The sequence below is a fragment of the Mus musculus genome, chromosome 1, assembly GCF_000001635.26.
Source record: "Mus musculus strain C57BL/6J chromosome 1, GRCm38.p6 C57BL/6J".
Taxonomy (NCBI): domain Eukaryota; kingdom Metazoa; phylum Chordata; class Mammalia; order Rodentia; family Muridae; genus Mus; species Mus musculus.
Window position 1 is genome coordinate 63,096,159 of NC_000067.6, and position 18,016 is coordinate 63,114,174.

The 18,016-nt window shown below is 45.7% G+C and overlaps 1 protein-coding gene across 6 annotated transcripts in view; it reads right to left on the reverse strand.

Annotated features, from left to right (window-relative positions):
* Positions 1–18,016, reverse strand: part of Ino80d (INO80 complex subunit D) — a 66,467-nt gene that overhangs the window by 48,358 nt on the left and 93 nt on the right. For 2 of the 6 annotated variants that reach the window (NM_001081436.2, NM_001114609.1), the window contains exon 2: positions 9,498–9,601. The gene's annotated coding sequence lies outside the window, so the exon portion shown is untranslated. The other 4 variants (XM_006495948.3, XM_030253691.1, XM_006495946.3 and 1 more) reach the window with 4 other exon arrangements.

The window sequence follows — 18,016 nt, forward strand, 5'->3', positions numbered from 1 at the left end:
AAGATGGACCCAGGGGGATCAAAAGTTCAGGGCCATGAGATCCTGTCTCAAAAGAAACAAGAAACAAACAAACCCTGTTGCTGCCAGTGCAGTGCAGTGGTGGGAGACGCGCAGCCTGGACAAGGCTAGAGTTTCATTCCCGGCACTACAAAAACCCAACCAGAAGAGGGAAGAACAGAGGGAGGGAAACACTGACGACACAGGCATTCCTCACACCAATGAGCAGGATAATACACAAATGATTGCACGAGAAGAAATGGCTGTTCCAGTCCAAAATCTGCCACTTACTGTTATCTTGAACATTTAACCTCTCGGATTTCTCATCCACAAAACAGGGCTAACAGTAGCAGCATCATCACTAGGTTCTAAGGATCCAACCGTAATACAGGGACTGAGCTAAGGACCATGGTTAACACATAATAAACTCTGGGGAAACAGAAGCTATTCATACATGTTAACTGTATGGCATGCTACTGTCCTTCCATCTGCCAGTGAGAACAAGCGATGCTATATGCTCCTGGAGAAAGAACATTCACTACACAAGAAGATAAAATGCAGATTATAAAGCACCGTACAGTCTGTAACAACAAAAGGAACCTATTTTGCCGAGTCAGGGTCTCAGACTTCACAAAGAAAAAGCAAATCCCAAACTGTTAGTGTAGTTAATAAAACACAGGTAGATAGACCTAGCCGTGCACAAATGCAGAGCAAAAGTAAGAGCTTTCTCTTTCACCTTATTAGGGCAAAAGAAAGACAAACTGACAAGTGAGTTTTGTTGCCACTAAGATGAGGATGCAGCCCAAAAAGCTCCAGAGTTGGAGCTGCACTACGTGGCTCAGAAGCTGGGGCCACAGAGCCCTCCAGAGGTCCATCAACAGGGACCAAGAGGGCTCCCAGAGAAAGAAAAAAAGAAAGAGAAGAGAAGAGAAGAGAAGAAAGGGGAGGGGAGGGGAGGCGAGGCGAGGCAGGGGGGGGGGGGGAGGAAGGAGAAAGGGAGGAGAATGGTTGCCCACGAAGAAGGCTGAGGAGTCAATCCCTAGCAAAGTTTGTGTGTGTGGGGGGGGTGGGGGGGAGGGGAGGTACTAATCAATTTTAGGGGATGGGCTGAGGGGGTAGAGGTCTTGCCTGTTGCAAACCCCTGGGCTCTATCCCCAGAACTGCACAAACCAGATGTGCTGTTGGTGCACACCTGTCTTTCCAGCATTCACGAGACAGAGGTGGAAGGATCTGAAAGACAAGAGCATCCTCAGCTATAGAGTCAATTACAGACTAGCCTGGCATACAAGAGATACTGTCTCAAAACAAACAAATTCTACTTGCACTAAACGTCTGGTACGTGAGACAGGAATATGTGAAAGCAAATCCACTAATGATTTGAATGCTCAAATTCTGTGCCATTCACCCAGCACCAAATCTCTCAAATTAATTCAAGTCTAGCTGAAGGGCTACCATTTCCTTAAAAAGTTATCCTTGGGGCTGTGGAGATGGCTCAATGGGAAAAGACACTAGTTACCAAGCCTAAGTACCTGAGCTCCATCCCTGGAATGCACACCACAGAGGGGAAAAGCAGGCTCTAGCAAGTTCTGCTCTGGTGTAAATGTGTGCACATACACACACACCATAAATGTAATTTTTTTTTAATTTTTAAAAAGTATCTTACATGTAAGTAAGTTTTTTTTTAAGTTATTTACATGGCCAAGATGGGTTCAGTGGGTAAAGCACCTACTACACAAATCTGAAGACCTGAGTTTGAATCCCCAGAACCCACGAAAATCCACATGCAATAATCACGGCACTCCTACCAGGAGATGGGAGGCAGGGACAGGAGGGCTCCTTGAAGCTCTCAAGTCAGCTACCCTAGCAAGGGCAGCAAGAAAGAATAAACAAAGAAAGAAAGAGACCCCGTCTCGATTAGGCACAAGGCAAGGACCTCCACCAGAGTCATCCTGTGGTCACATATGCACCCAGAGCATGAGCACGCACCTTCATTCACTCACGTGAACGTAGACACATGGCTGTGTATACCTATATGCACACAGCACAAAGGAAAAATCAACAGGCCTGAGCCACAACACCCCACTTCCTTTTGAAAACCTTTTTAGCCAAGTGCGGTAGTGCAGATCTGTGTTTCCAGCACCAGGGAAAGCAGGATTGCCAAAAGCCAGAGCCAGTCTGCTACGTGTGAGCAAGACCTTGACACAAGAAAAAAAAAACATTTTTTCCTTTAGATTTATTTATTTTCTGTATATGACTGTTTCCCCAGCATCTATGTTTGTGTACCACGAGCATGCCCACAGGGGTCAGAAGAGGGTGTCAGATCTGATGAAATCTGAGATACAGTTGATATGACCTGAAGCACCATGTGGGTGCTGGGAACTGAACTCAGGTCTTCTGCAAGCACAACAAGTGCTCTGAACTGAGCCATCTCTCCAACCTTCAAAAAACATTTTTGTTTTGTTTTCTTTTCTTTTTTGAAGTTTTTCTACCTTGTTTATTCTGCTGACACCTTCACTTATTAATCTGCTAGATTTCTAGGGTCTCTGTAACTTTAATTTTTTTAAAGCTTATTTTTAATGATGATTCTTAAATGCTTTAACCTCCCTTCTAGTCACCACCCATTAGAAGTAGTGGAAAAGAACGGATACGGGGAAAGTCGACCTGTTTAGATATGTTTCTTTCGAGCAACTCCCATCTGTGCTGTCTGGTAAAAGGCAGTTTCGTTTACAGGTCAGTAGCAGCAGCTCAATCCATTCACAAACACTTCAGGAATTCACCAGCAGTCCAATTAAGTAAAATCAGGATAGCAAGTATGAATTGGCAGCAGTAGCAGTACCTAGCAGAGTCACAGGCCTCAGCCTCACAACGAGTCAGCAGGAGGCACCAGGAGGAATGTCAAGAGAAGTTCTCAGCTGTGCCTCTCTCAGCCGAGGGAAGATCAGTGAACACATGAGACCAACAAGCATTGTATAGTTATGTAAGCAAGCCAAGCTCAGCCTCTGTCACCATCCTTACTGTCTATTTATACTCCCTCCAAACATCAAGTGTTCTCTATGGGTCTTGTCTCACCATGTCTCATGTCGCATGTGTGTCTGTCTTAGCTGACATCACTCTGTCAATCAGCCCAAGTCCTCGGAAATGGGAAGAAGCTGAAGCACACCACCAAAAGGTTTTTAGTGTTTCTCTCTATGGAGTCCCAACAAATGCAGCTCAACTATGCTCGAGCCATTAGCAAAGCATCCTTCATCAGATGTCCCTTTACATATTTGTTTTAGCAGAGCATCTTTTCACCTGTGTCTGCTTCAGCAAAATGTTCCTTCAGGAGTCTGTCTTAGCCTTTTACCTGTTTCCACTTCAGCAAAATGTTCTTTCACCTGTTTGCCCCAGCAAAACACCATTCAACACAACTAACTTCTAGAGAACCTTTAAGTTTCTACTTCAGATCCATCTATCATCCTCCATCTGGGCGGGTCTGAAACTGTATAGGCCAGAGTAGTGGCTTCACCCTCATGTAATCCTCTTGCCTCAGTCTCCCAAGTGCTAGGATTACCAGGTGAGTCACCATGTTTGGCTCTCTAGTCTTTCTTAGGTTGTCTTAGTTTGTCCCTGTCATCCACTACTTTGAAAATGACCTTCATAACTAGATATAGTATCTACAGCTTTAGTCCCAGTACTTTGGGAGGCAGAGGCAGGCAGATATTCGTGAATTTGTGACTAACCTGGTCTACAAACTGAGTTCCAAGACAGCCATGCATACATAGAGACACTGTCTTGAAAGAACAATAACTAAAAAGTGACTTTTCATTTGTACAGTGGGAAGATTTTTATTTTGAACTCTGACACCAGCCCATCCTTAATGCCTGCTGTCTTCATATTAGTTCTTGAGCCTTTTATCCCACCTTTTCTCCATTCTCAGAAGAGCAACATCTCACCTCCACCTCCTACCACAGAGAGAGCTACTGGATGACAATTTCCACCTTTCTGCTGTTCTGGAAGTGTTCATCAGCAACACTCTTCCCTTGCGGCTAGCTAGCTAGTTCCCACAAGCACCCACATGACAGGGCAGGGAAAGGAATCCTTAGCTTCATTTTTCTTCAGTTGACAAAAATAATCAACCGTCAGCTCCTTGCTACCAGTTTCTCCTCCATTCTGAATGTCTTGTAAAATGAAAAGACTCCGACTAAGCCCCACCTCCTCGGCCAGCCTGAGAGCTCCTCACACAGAGGGAGCAGGCTGTTTTCCAAGCACCGGCTCTGCGGGCTCTGTCCTCGCTGTACCAGCTCCTTAGAGGACCTTCCTGTGCTGAAGGAGGCGCCACTCTGACATTCTCTCAGGATCATTACACTTGAGACCACTCACACTGCCTGGCTCTGATGCTGTGCGGTCAATATTCACTGATTTTCTTTTTGGTTTCTTTGGTTGCTTTAGAGGAGGGGAACATAGAGTAAAGTGTACTACCATGGTTAGCCAGAAATAACTTTAGAAAATTCTATATAGGCACATGCTTAACCCGGAAGTGAACAACCTCTATGAGTTTGAGTACTGCCTGATGTACAGAACAGGTTCCGGGCCAGTTGAGGCTACATAGTGAGCCCTATCTCAAACAAACAAACAAACAAACAAACAACATCATCAACAAAAATCCTGTGTGGAAGGCTGGGTACGGTGGCTCATGCTTTTAATCCTGGCACTTGGGAGACAGAGGCAGGTAAATCTCTAGGAGATTGAGGTCATCCTAGTATACACAGGAAGTTCCAGGCCAGTCAGGGCTATGTAGTAACATCCCACTTAAAAAAATATTCTGTGTAGTAAAGTACACTTTAATAGGAACAGTGGGGGCTGGAGAGATGGCTCAGCGGCTAAGAGCACTGACTGCTCTTTCAGAGGCACTGAGTTCAATTCCCAGCAACCACATAGTAGCTCACTACCATCCGCAATGAGATCTGACGCCCTCTTCTGGTATGTCTGAAGACAGCTACAGTGTACTTACATATAATAATAAAGAAATCTTAAAAAAAAAAAAAGGAGGGGAAGTGGGTGGGGGAGTGTGTGGGGGGCTTTTGGGATAGCATTGGAAATGTAAATGAAATAAATACCTAATTTAAAAAAAAAGAAACAGTGAGTTGGCTCAGCAGATAAAAGTACTTGCTGCTGCCAAGCCTAAGATCAATCAATCCTAGGACCACACATACAAACAAACTTTAAAAATATTTTAATATCCCATAATAACAATCAAAATAATAAAATATTCATCATATAATTTGTTTACAACACAATTACTTTTATAATAAATATCTATTTTCTAATTTTATCTTGTTTAGTTTTGCTTCACTTTTAAAGAGAAGATTACAGGAGCTGGAGAGATTGCTCAGCAGTTAAGAGCACTGACTGCTCTTCCAGAGATCCTGAGTTCAATTCCCAGCAACCACATGGTGGCTCACAACCATCTGTAATGAGACCTGATGCCTTCTTCTGGTGTGTCTGAAGACAGCTACTGTATACTCAAACACATAAAATAAATAAATAATTTTTTTATGAGAGAGAGAGAGAGAGAGAGAGAGAGAGAATCACAGCCCAATGTGGCCTGGAAGTCTCTATGTAACCAAGGATGATCCTGAACTTTTGATCCTCCTATGTCTACTTTCCAAGTGCTGGGACCTCGGTGTGTGACATCATGCCTCTCCTTCTGTGTGTGTGTGTGTGTGTGTGTGTCTGTGTGTCTGTGTGTGTCTGTCTGTGTGTGTCTCTGTGTATGTGTGTCTCCTCTATATATGTGTATCTATCTCTGTGTCTCTGTCTATGTCTCTGTATGTGTCTCTGTGTCTGTGTGTGTGTAGACAAATTCACACACATGTGAATACCAAAAAGTTTCATGTAGAGGTCAGAGGACTCCTAGTAAGTCAGTTTTCTTCTTCCCCCCTCTATGTGGGTTCTAGGAATTAAACTCAGTTTATCAGGCTTAGCAGCAAGAGCCTTCTCCCTCTTAGCTATGTGGCCAGGCTTGAGACCATATTTTCTAATTTTAAATAATCAACATGTCATTAAAGAAATTCTCCACCAGGCAGTGGTGGCACATGCCTTTAATCCTAGCACTTGGGAGGCAGAGGCAGGTGAATTTCTGAGTTTGAAGCCAGTCTAGTCTACAGAGTGAGTTTCAGGACAGCCAGGACCACACAGAGAAACCCTGTCTCAAAAAACCAAATTGGGGGGTGGGAGGAGAAAAAGAATTTTAGACTCGATGACAAGAACTAACTTACGAAGCCCTCGTGAAAAGACCACTTCTCCAGTAGCTATGGCAGCTGTAACAGTAAGAGGCATGCCTTCTTCCTTTCGAGGATCATAACCCACACATAAGATATGTTTAAAAGAACTAGATACTTGGGGTGGGCTCTGGCCAGCCCTGTGTTCTCACCAAGACCCAGAACAGACACTTCATCTGCCCAGAATAATACACCAGGCCTCCCCACTCACTTCTATGTAGCCCTTTTCTCTGGTCAGTGAGTGCAAACATTTGTGGAGACCACCGGCATTGGAGCTGGTGGAGCTGAAGTTATAGGCAGGTGTGAGCCACCCAACATCATACTGAAAACCAAACTTGCTCCTCTGCAAGAACACTACTACTGCTGAGCCATCTCTTCGGCCCCATTAGTCCATTTTTAAAAATACAATTCAGGCACCAGACATGGTGTCACATACTTTCATTGTCAGCACCCAGGAGGCAAAGGCAAAAGGATTTCTGCGTTCAAGGCCAACCTGGTCTACACTGGGACTTCTGGGCCAGTGAGGACTACACTGTAAGACATCTCAGACGTCAGAAACCAAACCCTCAGTAGTCACCTCGCCCTGCCGACAGCCGAGTCTATCTCTGCTCTCTGAGTGCTCTGTTCACAGACCAACCATCCTGCCAGCTTCCTTCCTAGGAAACAAAAGGCTCCACAGGGTCAACCGTTTCTTGAGCATTATCAGATCTGAACTGGTGCACAGATTTTTATAAACTATTTACTTCTGTACATATTTGTGTGTGAGGACACACTCATGTCATAGCACATGCGTCACGACACGTGTAGAGGTCAGAGGACAGATCTGGCATCTGTCGTCACCCTCCAAGGCACTTCATGCTCCAGGCCAGCTGACAGGCAAGCTACCAGGAGAGCCCCGTCTTCACCTCCCATCTCACCTTGGAGAACTTGGATTACAGAGACATGCTTGCTACACCTGCATTTAACATGGGTTCCAGGAACCTGAACTCAGGTCAGGTTGTACTTCCTAGGTCATCTTCTCAGCCCCCATTACAGACTCTTACTAGAAACTGAATTAATTTTTATTTTTCATCACATTTGGGGGGAGGGGCTTGTGTGTACCACTGTAGCTGACTTCACAAATACCAGAAGAAGGCATCAGATCCCATTACATGTGAGCCACCATGTGGTTGCTGGGAATTGAACTCAGGACCTCTGGGAGCAGACCATGCTCTTAACTGCTGAGCCATCTCTTCAGCCCCCATGTTCAGGATTATAACATGTGGATCCCAGAGGTCACATTTCCCAGGTCTTCAGGTCTGGCTGCAAATACCTTTACCTGCTGAGCCATCTCTTCAGCTCACAAACAGTAACTCTTAATTCCATGTTGTCTACTCCAAGTAGGTAACATGTACTGCAATTATTAAATAACCCCTCTTTGTGTCTGAGGTTTGAGTCCAGGACCTCATCTATGCTAGGTCAAGATAGTAATGTTGACCTATACCCCTAGCCTTAAATAATTCTTAAAAACACTAAATTGGTACTTCACAAAGTCTGCATGATTTCTTATAGCCATTGTCAAATAGAAAGAGAAAGCTGTGTAAACTGAAAACTTCAAACTCTTTGACATCAGTTTGATTGAGTTATTCAGAGCCCTGAGTTCAATTCTAAAATCACAAGAAGGGTGGTGAGTTGGGGGGGGTAAGTGCTATTAGATTTTCTAATTCATGATGGCAAAAAGCTAAAACTAAGCTCTACTGTTTAATACAAGACAAAAAAACACTTCCTAGCCGGGCGTGGTGGCGAACGCCTTTAATCCCAGCACTCGGGGGGGGGGGGGGGGGGGGGGGGGGCCTGTAGAGGCAGGTGGATTTCTGAGTTCGAGGCCAGCCTGGTCTACAGAGTGAGTTCCAGGACAGCCAGGGCTATACAGAGAAACCCTGTCTCGAAAACAAGCAAACAAACAAACAAAAACCCCACTTCCTAAAAAGGCTGTGGGCAGGGGCAGACATGGTAGCACACATTTCTGATCCCAAGGCTCAGGAGGCTGAGGCAGGAGGGTCCCAAGTTCAAAGGCTACACCGCTGAGTTCCTGGCCAATCAGGGCTATATGTAGGACCGTCTCAAAACAAAAAAGTCCCCCTTGAAGCTATGTTCTAAAATAAATTGTGAAATAACACACTGGCCACGAGGAGGAGGAAAGCACTACAAAACATTGTGACAAGATCTGAGCACTGTCTCTTGGAAGCACTCTGTCCCTCTGTGTGGAGCCCCTCCCCATCACTGCTGTTCTCTGAACACACCTGCTTTTGGTCACAGCACTACCACACGTCTCTAACTGCCACTGCAGTTTTCTATGCTGCCACCTTTAAAGCACAGGCCTAACAATACACAGCTATCCTCATAACTTAGGATGAATATAAACTCCTGGGATGTGTCGTAGTCAGGGTTTCTGTTCCTGCACAGACATCATGACCAAGAAGCAGTAGGAAAGGAAAGGGTTTATTCGGCTTACACTTCCATACTGCTGTTCATCACCAAGGAAGTCAGGACTGGAACTCAAGCAGGTCAGGAAGCAGGAGCTGATGCAGAGGCCATGGAGGGATGTTCCTTACTGGCTTGCTTCCCCTGGCTTGCTTCCCCTGGCTTACTCAGCCTGCTTTCTTATAGAACTAAGACTACCAGCCCAGAGATGGTCCCACCCAGAAGGGGCCCTTCCCCCTTGATCACTAATTGAGAAAATGCCTTACAGTTGTATTTCATGGAGGCATTTCCTCAACTGAAGCTCCTTTCTCTGTGATAACTCCAGCCTGTGTCAAGTTGACACAAAACTAGCCAGTACATGATGTTTGGTTTCTAACAAACTCTATGCAAATGGCAACAATATTATCCAAGAGTGGCCACCTCTAAAATTACAGTCTCCTACTTATAGACTTTAAACTATAAGGTTTTCTTTTACTTGGTCTTTTTAAAGTGAATTTGAGTGTAATTTGATCAAGAAAAAAAAATAAAGCGGCTAAATAGACTATACTAATTCTTAAACCAAAACACCCATACATTAATGTAATAAAATTTGACTGAAGATGAAAATATGTCAACAGCTAAGACTAAAAGAGAAACCTGCCCATCTCCCAAAAATATGAAGTCATGATCAAGCGCATGCCAAAATAATTAAAAATAAATGTTATGTGCCTACGACTCCTCAAGACTGGTGTACAAATAAATTCACAATATGAATTTAAATTAATTAAATGTCCTTACCTGATTTATTTGAAAGGGTTAAGGGTAGTTTATGCAGCGGAGAGATTACTCATTGCCTCTGGGAGGAATCAGGGATGGGGCTCAAATCTGGTCAATTTTCTCATCTGTAAAGAGAAGATAACTGCATGTACCTCATTGAGTTGCTTAGCAGAATTAAATTAGGTAGTTCAAGAACACGTGTTTAGCATGGTACCCAGCACACAGTAATCACTTACCATTAGCTACTATTAGAAGTAGTAAGTAGTAGTTTATTAGTACTATCATTTTCATCTCCAACCTACAGGGCTAAACTGCCCTCTCCCTGCTGCTAGCGGTTTCCTAATGGTACAGTGTAATTCTCCCCACTTCCCGCTCTCCGACCTCCTTGGGGCTGGAGTTACAGAATGCACTGACAAGTTTCTCCTGTGCTCCACGTTTAAAATCTGCATCTAAAAGATGTTTGTAGCTTTGTAAAGAGCACCTGGGTGTTGATTTTCTTCTGAGAGAAAACACTAGCAGAAGCCAGGCTTGGCGGGCGGCGCACACCTTTTACCCCAGGCGTTTGAGAAGCAGAAACAGGTGAATGGGAGGCCAGCCTGGTCTACATGGTGAGTTCCAGGACAGCCTGGTCTACATGGGGAGTTCCAGGACAGCCAGGTCCCCATAGTGAGACCCTGTCTCAAAAAGAAAAAACAAAACAAAAAACCCAAAAAACCATTGGAACAATGTTTGGTGCCAATGCTTGGGCTTCTTCGCTAGCACGCAGGTTAGATTCTCCAGTAATCCCCATGCATGCACACGTGGACACATTAGAACAGTCATCAGCTCCAGTTAATAATTCTTTACAACAAATGCTTCCTGAATCCCTGCCCGAGCCACAACTGGTGCAGAAATCCTACACTGCAGGACCACTAAGGAGAAACAGTAAGTTGTGACTAAACTCAGATTCTCTTGTTCTAAGAATCTGAAGCCAAAGGCTCCTTCCTCAGTTCCTGAATCCGTTCACTGTCCTTTCTCCTGGTGGTTCTCCGGAGCATCTGACAGCCTGGACACTTTCTCTGTCCTGGCCTCCCGTCTCTGGCCTCCACACCCAGCACAAAGCTGGCCAAGCTTCTTTTCATTTCACTTTCTAGGGTGATGAAAGGCCTACAGTGGGGCACAAGTGGACCATGGGCAGACTTCAGCAAACGCTGCTCTTCTAAAGGCTCCAACTCAAACAAGTTTCAGCAAGTTACTGAATTAAAAAAAAAAAAAAAAAAAGCAGACCTCACAGGTGTGGTGGCTCATCATTCCTATACTCTCAACACTAGGGAGGTTGAGGCAGGAGGATTCTTGTGAATTCACTCAAGCCAGCTAGAACTAGTGTAAGATACTGTCTCAAAAAAAAAAAAAAGAAAGAAACAAACAAACAAACAAACAAACAAAAAGAAAAAAAACCAGAAGCTCTGTGGGAAGCTGGCTACAAGTTCAAGAACACTCAGCTACATGAACCCTCTCTCAACACACACACAAAGAAAGAAATTAAAAATTGAAATCTAAAGCCGGGCGTGGTGGCGCACGCCTTTAATCCCAGCACTCGGGAGGCAGAGGCAGGCGGATTTCTGAGTTCGAGGCCAGCCTGGTCTACAAAGTGAGCTCCAGGACAGCCAGGGCTATACAGAGAAACCCTGTCTCGAAAAAACCAAAAAAACCCAAAAAAAAAAAAAAAAAAAAAAAAAAGCTTAGATTAAAGGCCTAGCCAATTTAAAAAAAAAAATTGAAATCTAGCCCTATCTCCAATACCTTCAGAATTTTCAGAATGTAAAATTTCTTACAAAATTTAATTATTTTCAGGTCAGCAGCTAGTTGAAATTTCTAAATAAACATCCAAGACCAAGTTATTTTATGATATTTAATCTATAAAATCATTAAGTTATACACACAAAAGTATAAGTCACACAAGGTGTTTCATGGAGTTATTCTCACTTTTCGTTTGTATCTGACTCCAGATTCCAAATCAATGTATAGAAGTCACACACACAAATCCACCTTCATTGCCTGAGACTCACTACTTCACTCACTACCGCTTCCTCTCGTTTCAGCTGTCCTTCCACCCAGCCACACTGAGGCCAGCCGACCCTCTAAACAGTCTCTGCCACCCCAGCCCTGCTCTCTGGCTCTCAGCCACCTCAGTTCCAAGCCTGTCTGCTGTCTCCTGGGCTCGCCTCACTGGCCATCCAGCCTTGCCCTCCCTTACTCTACCTACTCTATGCACCTACAACTCTGATCTGCGCTATTTTAAGTAAATGTATCTGGCCAAAGGCTTTCAAGATCAACAGAAACCCATATTCCTTACCAGCAGAGAGTCTGCACTCAGCACTATTCCACATTCCCTTGCTCCAAGGCCACACAGAATCACAATTTGCAACACAGAACACTCTATTTATTGTCCCTCGGCACTTCTTCTTCAGAGTTGCAGGTCCCACCTCCTGAAATACCTAACTCCTCCCATTTGCTTAGGGCAGAGAGACCAGTGCAAAAACCCTGGTAGGAAGGCCTCTCCAGCCAAGGTAGAAAAATCCTCTAGGTTAATAACCCATTCCTTATCATTCTAGGTTGTAAATATACTCAATTTTCTTCTCCACCAAACTAGGGTGGAGATAGGGGAAGGAAAGGGGAGGGGAACTACCTAGAGCTACAGCTAGAAGCCTTGGGCTCAATAAGCAATGCCCATGACCCATAAGTAAGTAACATTACAGGCCTGAAATCTCTACTCTGCAGGTTCAGAGGTTCAAAGTCATATTTATGCTAGAGACTCTTTTTAAATCAAACTAAGTAAAAATGGGGTTTTGTTTTGTTTTGTTTTGTTTTGTTTATTGTCAGGCTAGGAAGTGGCAAAGGCAGCTGGTCTGCTAGAGGAATGACTATCAATGACTCCTGTCACCCTCTCAGGCCACTCCAGAGTCAGCCTACCATGGCCACAAGCTACCCAGGTCTTCAACGCCACAAAAGTTAACTCTGTTCTTAAGGGGCACACGTGCAGAGGATGTCAAATTCAAAGCACTCACAAGGCCCTGGGTTCAAAATTTGGTGCTACCAAAAAAAGAAACACAAAATTAAAGGAGCAAAGCAAACTCGCCATTCTGAAAGTGCAGAGCCTCATTTCCACAGCCATGCTACAGGACAGGTAAGACGAACAGACTTTTGGTTTCTTTGAGACAAGTCTCACCCTGGCCCAGGCCGGCCTGAACTCACACAGCTCAGGCTGACATTGACTCTCAATACTCCTGCCAGAGCCTCCCAAGTTCTGAGACTGCAGATGAGCTACCAGTCCTAACTCGAAGCTAAGATTAATAAAACCAGTAGCTTTTTATTTCAAATCATGAGAGTATGTGTGGGTCTGTTTGGGTCTGTGCAATGAGGATCTAGAGCTACAGTCAGGAGCTGGGAAGGCAGGAACTGGGAACCGAACTTGGGTCTCCTAGGAGAGCGGCTGACACTGTCACCCATGTCTCTAGCGCTTTACTTCTTCATTGCTATTGTGTGGACAAGACTGTATCCATATGCTGGTGTATGAAGGTGTGAGTGCTGGTGCTCCAGTCCAAAGAGGGTTTCAGAACATCTGGAGCTAAAGTTTCAGGCAGCACCGCTGTGGGTGCTGGCCACCAAACTTTAGTTTCCTAGAAGAGCAACAAAAGTTCTTAACTGCTGAGCCATCTCTCCAGCCTGCCTCTAATAATAATAATATAATAAAATAATAATGATAATCTATAAATGATAGATATTAGTATTATTATTTTAGATAAGGCCTCCGTATTAAGCTCTAGAACTCACTTTGCAGTAGACCAGGATGGCTTCACATCCACCAAGCTCCTCCTGCCTCTGCTTCCTGAGTGCTGGGACTAAAGGCATGTGCCACCACACAAAAGAAATCTTTTAAGATTTATTTTTATTTTGAACAGTAAGGTTAGTTTTAGGGGCTGCCAAGATGGTTCAGTGGATAAAGGTGCTTTCTGTCAATCCTGACAAACTGAGTTCAATTCCTGGGACCCATCTGGCAGAATCAGAAAATGTGACTCCCACCAGTTGTCCTCTGACCCTCACATACATGCTGTGGCATACACAGACACATTAATAAAATACAGTAACATTTGTAAAGGACTAATTACAAGGTGTCACATCACTAAGATTAAAGACACTGCGATTCTAAAGCCCAGGCTTTAACCATCTGAAAGCATGCACACGACTCCTACCTTGCTTCACTTGCTAAGCTTATGCTTATGTTGTATGTGTGTATTTTAGTAAGAAAACAAAGAAACAAGGTGTTCCTTAGATAGTGTTACTACAGAATGTAGGTGGGCTAGAAAAGCAGTAATCCTACATCGAAGAATTTTATTTTCCTTTCCTGATGAAGAAACCAAAGATTAAGAGGAAAAGGGATCAGTGCCTAGCCCAGAGCCCTGTCCAACCATGCACAACCACGAGAGTTCACCAAAAGAGAGGCAGGTTTTCCCTAGAGGGATTGGGGGAGGGGGAGGAGTAAGCAGGATCATACTGTTTGTTTATTATATAGCCAGGCTGGCCTTGAATTTGAGATCCTCTGGTCTCAACTTCTCTAGCCTTTGATTACAGGCATCCACTACCATCTCTGACTAAGAATTAGTTTTAAGAGTAAAAATCCCATGCATAAGGCCAGCACTCGGAAGGCACAAGTGGGAAGAGCACTGTGAATCAAAGGCTAGCTTAACCCAAGGAGCTCCAGGCTGTGAGACCCTGTCTCCAAAATATACCCTTTCTCATAACTAACTAACTAGACAGACAACAGATCAATCACATTGTGCAAAACAATTAGAACCAAGCATCTGTCACCTTGAATCAAGGAAGGAAAAACAGGATGCCTAACATTTTAACTTAAATTTCTCCCAAATCTTAAAGTGGCCTCGAGCATTGTCTAAAGTCAGCATTTACACAGAGGCCTCTGGGACACAGCCACAGCTGATGCAGTGGGAGGCGGCTGGGCTGTGCTCTGACAACAGAGCTGTATTCACCCTAAATTCCATCCCCTGCAGCCTCCCCCCCAACCCCCCAAGCTCACCTCCTGCTTCCCAGGCTACCAGGTGTGGGAAGCAGCTGTCTTCAGATGCAGATGCTTGGGCTTCCGGTATCTAAGACCCAGGCGCAGGCCTCCATACTCAGAGCTGAGCCCACAGGATCTTAGGGAAGGATGAATTTCAAGTGTTTGCATGGACTAATGTGGTTAAGTGTTAAGACTTCAGATTGTTTAAGTCCATCTAAACTAAAATTTTCAATCCTTTCAAATTAGCAGCAATAGGAGCCAGACAGAGGACTCAGCAATCGACAGCATTTGTTGCTCAGGACCCAGACCAATCACAGCACCATAGTGGCTGCTCAAACCATCTTGAACTCCAGTTCTGGGGAATCTAACGCCCTCTTCTGGCCTTCTCAGGTATAACACCCACGTGGTGCACAGAGGCACCAGCACCAGCAAGCAAAAATCACACACACACACACACACACACACAAATAAAAATTTAAAAATAGCAGCAATATAATTTTCTGGAAAAAGAACAGTGGTGACAGGATTCACAAATTTCTTTATAAAATCTTTCAGAGAAAAGTTGATTATTTCAGACTTATAAGTTAAACATCTACTTTTTCTTCTTTTTTCTTTTCTTTCTTTCTTTTTTGTTGTTGTTCTTGAGACAGGATTTTTCTGTGTAGTCCTAGCTGCCCTGTAACTCTCTCGATGTGTAAACTAGGCTAGCCTTGAACTCTAAGATCCGCCTGCTTCTGCCTCCTAAATGCTGGGATTAAAGATGTGTGCCACCACTGGCAGGCTAAACATCTACTTTTTAAACAAAACAACTCATAGCGAAGTAGACACTCTCTTTCAATTTAAAACTAATTCAGTATGTTCTCATAAAGTCTCTTAGTAATTTGAAATTAAATTTTAAAATATCAAATTTACCATTTCTTCAGGAATAAAATAGCCCACAAGTGACAGCACAGAATTAAAAGATTTGGGACAGGATGGGGGGGGGGGGGAGATCATAAAACTTTCAGTTCTTTTACATATACTTTTTGAACTCTGTAGACCAGGCTGGCCTCGAACTCAGAAATCCGCCTGCCTCTGCCTCCCAAGTGCTAGGATTAAAGGCGTGCGCCACCACCGCCCGGCTACATATACAATTTTTGAAACTCTAAGAATAAGAAGCTGATGATAAGCATTAAACATATTACAAAATAGCAAGATTTCTTTCAACTTTTAAAATAGGCTGGGAAAGGGGACTCAAAATGATTTTTCTTCTATCCAGTTTGCTCTAAGAATAAAGGCCAGTGATAACAGAAATAATGGGTTTTGCTAAACACATACATGAAAACACCCTAGTCAATAAGCAATTTCAATTAATCAATAATGATAAAACAACCAGTACAAATAATTTGCATTTTGATACCAAATCCATACCATCTTCAAATATCAAGACTTTCTTAGGCACAATTCTAAATGACTGGGTATCTAAAAAGGCGCTCTCTTTTAGACAAAAGCAAAGAGTCCTTGGAATCCTTACAATCCTTGTAAGGAGCCTCAGTGTGATGCCTGACAGAAGCCAGCGCAGACCAGAGCATGGATTATCCTGATGCTCTGCGATGGTCAGGCAGCTTTTCACTAACTACTCTGTAGACTGGACCACCTCTGCCAGCAACCTCCAACCTGCAACCAAGCAGGACACAAGAGCACCTGCACACACACACACACACACACACACACACACACACAGAGCCCCAAGCTCTGAGAGAAATATGGAAATTTCAAAAAAGAACTAATAAAAGAAGTCAAATGAAGTCTCCACACATGCCCACACTGGGGCTGGGGGTGGCAGGGCCACATTGCAATTTCAACATAAAACAATACCCAGGTGAGGTCAGTTGTAGCCTCGATAAACAGCCTATCCTTGGAAAGAAAGAAACTCTTGATTTGGAAACTTAAATTTACTCCACGAAAGAAAAAGAAGAGAAAAAAAGTTCCAGAGCTGATGGCACCAAAACAGAACCAAAAAAAAAAAAAAAAAAAAAAATCTAGTTCTTTGACAGGGTAGGCCAAAGCCAAACTCTAATGTTCGGTTCACAGGGCTCCTCCACAGACAACACCACCCCCAAACTGGAGCAATGAGAACTTTACGCTTCCATAAACCCCCGTGGTTTCTATTCTAGAGTGACACCTAAGGACATCACCTAAACCGAAATAGGCTCAGAACAAATCGGGCATTGCTCCTTGCGCTGCAGGTAGACCTTACTTCCCCAGGCGCCCAGCCCTCCAGGTCCTTCCTCCCAGTTTTGAATGCTCTGTCTGTCAGCCGAGGTCTCCCCCATGGCTTCAGCGTCTGAGTCGGTTCTAACCGGACAAGTGACCAACTAAGAGGGGTAAAGTCCTACCACGGAGGGCAGGGGACTGCTCCAGAAGCCTGCCTGGTCCTGCCCCTCTCCCTGACAGTTTGCTCTCTGCTCTCTTCTTAACTACCTTCCTGCCGGAGCTGTCCAGAGAGGGAGACTGAGGACCCAAAGGAGTCCGGGAGAGAAGGTGGGGGTAGTAATAAAGACACAAGTAGCACCCCCACAGCTCCTTGGTGGGGTGCTGGGTTTTTTAAAAAGGGGGGAGGAGGGGAGGCCGATGGACCCTGACTTTGCAATAGAAACAGCACCTGAATCTACCTCCTCCCTTCCCCACCCCCGAAAGCCCAGTCACTAACTAATAAAGCTAAGAAAAACCCCTTGAAAACTTTTCCAAACCGGAAGAGACGGCTTCTCCCCGGGCCCTGGAGCTCTTGGGGAATGGGCTGGAGTTGGCAGCCCCGTCGGGGATCGCGGGGAGCGGGGTGGGGCGCGGCGCGGGCGAGGGGTGCAGGGGCGGAGTACCTTGAACGGACAGGAACTGGCAAAGAGTTTCGAGCCAGCCGAGTGCTCGCCCCCCGAAGCCCTCGGGGGTCCCGGGCGCTAGGACCGGGGCTCCCCGGAGAGAAGGCGGCCTCCAATTCGGGCCTAAAAGGAAACTTTCCGGGCCGCGGCTGCACCTGACTCCTCGCCGCCCCTCCACCCCACGCCCGCCAGGCCGCCCGCCCCGCCCCGGCCAGGCCGCCCAGAGCGCCGTGGAGCGGGGGGGATAAACAAACCCAACAGTTACCGGAATCCGGGGGGCCCCGTCTGCGCGATGCCCGGGGACGGGGTGCTGCCGCACGGTCCCCACTCCGAGGCCCCGTCGCCCCGGTCCCCGCCGCCCAGCCCTCCGTCCCGCGGGAGAGCTTGGGGCCGGCGCAGGATGCAGCCCGCCCGCCCGCCCCGAGGCCCCGGGGGACCCCAGGGGCGCGGGAGGCCTGTGGCGCGGGGGCAGGGCGCGGCCGCCGCGGGGCCCGAGGCCTAGGGCGCCCCCCCTTCCGCAGCACTCCTGGGGCCCGGCCCGCGCAGGCCGCGCCGCTCGCCGCGCTCAGGCCGCCGCCGGAACCCCCGCCGACGCTGCCCGCGGGCGTCCCCGAGGCCCCCGGTGC